Below are 2,671 nucleotides of genomic sequence, written 5' to 3'. Positions count from 1 at the left end.
GAGGGGGGGCGGTGCCGGCCCGCCGAGTTCGCGGGGAGGGGGCGCCGGGACTCCCCTCTCCCCGCCCGGGACGCCGCCCGCCCGATCGCGCCGTGGGATGTAGAGCCCGCTCGCCGCCTCCTGGACCTTCGTCGGACCCTCCGCCCCGCGGTAAGCCGGGCCCACGCCCTCCGGGGCGCTGTCCGTCTGTCTGTCCGGCCGCGTGCGTGTCTGTGTGTCCCGTCGGGGGGCGGGGGTGGTGGCGGTGGGAGCCGTTGGCCCCGCCCGTCAGCACCTTATCCCCGCGGGTCTCGGCTGCCAGGCGCGCGTTCCGCGCGGCCCAGCGACTCCCCGGGAGCTGGCCAGCTCTGTCTCTCTGTCCCTCGGTCCGTCGGGAGCGTGCAGGTCTGGGTTGTGGCCAGAAAGGTGGAGAGGGGTGGGTAGAAGAGGCCTTGACCTCCTGCCCCGGCCACGACCTTTCCCTGCCTCCACCCACCCCCAGTTGTCAGCCGGTTCTGAGGAGCTTCAAGGCAGGTGACTTGTGGCAAAGGGTGGGGGGGGTCCCCTTTCCACTTCCCCAGCTGCAACCTGTTTGCAAATGGCCCTCTGATCTGACAGAAAACAACATCCCACCTCTCATGCTTTGAGCACCTACTTTGGGCCAGGTGACCCCAAGGTGGGTGGACAGGGGTCCAGTCAACCGGGTATTTCACATTTCAGAGTGGGAGAGACGGAGGCTGTGGAGAGAGGCAAGGACTGCTCTTCTCTCCCTACAGGAAAGCCCCAAGGAAAGAGAGGTCTGAATGAGCCCCTGAGCAGGGAAACTTCCCTGCCTCCCCACCAGCGTCAACATCACACTTCTGCCTCCAGTGCCTAGGCTCTAAGATGGGGCGACAATGCGGGGAGATGGTAGGTGGGAGTGTGGTGGAGGGACTAGAGGCAGGGCATCCTGGCTAAGACGGCAAGCAGGGCCTCGAGACCAGTAGGATGCTGAGCAGCAGGTTGAGGGAACGGGGAGCTGAGGGACGGAGGTCCCAGGGCCATGCACCGCAAGACCCAGAGAGGAGCCAGACCCGTGTGTGTGTGTGTGTGTGTGTGTGTGTGTGTGTGTGTGTGTGTGTGTGAGAAATGCCTGTTCTGCTTCTCCCCACATACGGTCCTGTGACCTCCCGGGCTGCCGGAGTTTGGGGAGCTATGGGAAGGACTTTTGGGGGCCTGAGAGCCACACTGTGGCCCTGCCTTGGCCTGGGATGAGAGGAACAGAAGACAGAAAAGATGGGGGGATAAGGTGTTGCAACATGGCAGGAGCAAAGGCTGTTGGCCGTTGAGCTGACCCATATCCAAGTTGGAGCCTGGAGGGCTGAGCCTAGAACATTCGACTGTTCTCCACAGGGAGGAGGGCTCTTTCTGGGGTTTTCCACACTGGGAAGTGGGCTTCACATACCCTACATTCAGGCTCCTGGAACTCTGCTCACTAGCTGAGGGACCAGCACCCTGAGCAAGTCCCTCTCCTCCCTGACCCTCAGCTTCCATATCTGTGGAATGAGGACACAGCTCTTTGCCCCACTGACCTCCAAGGGCTCAAATGAGCTGAGGGCTGTTCACAGGCTGGGGAAAGTGCTGGGCGGACGGCAGTAAGGACTCCTTTTACCTTTGGGAAGGTGAACAGCTAATGGAAAGAGACGATATGGCCTCAAATAGAGGATTGACCAAGAAGGGGAGTGTCCAAAAATTAGAGGGGGTTCTGGGGCTTAGGAGCCATTCCTCAGGAACCTTTGGTTACCCTTGAAAAGGAAGCACCTCTCCCAGAAAAAAAAAAAAAGCCTCTGGGGTGACTGGGAACAGACAGAGCTGGCCTCGAGTATCTGCTGGGTGACCTTGGGCAGCTGTCTTGACCTCTCTGGGCCTCAGTGTCTTCAACTGGAGAATGGGGTTGTTCGTACTGACTTCATTGGGTTGCCAAGTGATTTACAGACGATGTCAGGTCTCTGAAAGCAGCTTGCAAAAGCCTGGAGCATAGTAGGTTCTTAGACATTTGCAGAACACAGAATGAAGTAGCTCTTGGAGATGCTGTGGAAAGATTTCTTAGCTTAGGATAAGAGGGGAGGAGGAAGAGTGTAGGCTTACAGGGCGGGTTGGTTCTTAATGTGGATCTGGGGGAGGCGGGGGCGAGTGCTGAGGGGGGTGTGAGGAGGAGGGGGCCCCTCTGCGAGGACCACTGAGTCACGAGGACATGTAAGCGACATGACAACCAGCAACATGGTAACCAGGAGACTAGTGGCAGTGGGAAACGGAGCTGGAGCGGTGTGTTGGGGGGGCAGGACTGGCAGTCCTGGGGCTGGAGGGTCCGGGGCAGAACCAGGCTGGTCTCTCAGAGTGAGGAGAGGATCCCGAGGCCAGGTGGGCTGGGGCGGTTCGTGGGAGGGGGGCAGGGTGGAAGGAGAGGAGGTGACTCCGGGGTCTGCCGGGCCGGGGGGCTTCTCCCGCACTTCTCCAGGCTCCTCGCTCCTCTCCTCCACATCTCCACTTTTCATGCCTCTCCCCCCTAGGATGCCAAATTTGGCTCACGCAATCTGTCGTCTCTCTTCTGAGATTGGCACCGGGACCAAAGCCGAGTGCATTACATGCATTACATCACCGCCGCTCCCCCTGCACGAGGAGAGGGAGGGACGGAGGGCCGGTGGGGGGGGGG

This window comes from Eumetopias jubatus, unplaced genomic scaffold, assembly GCF_037043125.1.
Source record: "Eumetopias jubatus isolate StellerSeaLion01/CBP00866 unplaced genomic scaffold, mEumJub1_p1.0 scaffold_8, whole genome shotgun sequence".
Lineage (NCBI taxonomy): Eukaryota > Metazoa > Chordata > Mammalia > Carnivora > Otariidae > Eumetopias > Eumetopias jubatus.
Note: the sequence above shows the minus strand (reverse complement) of the source record.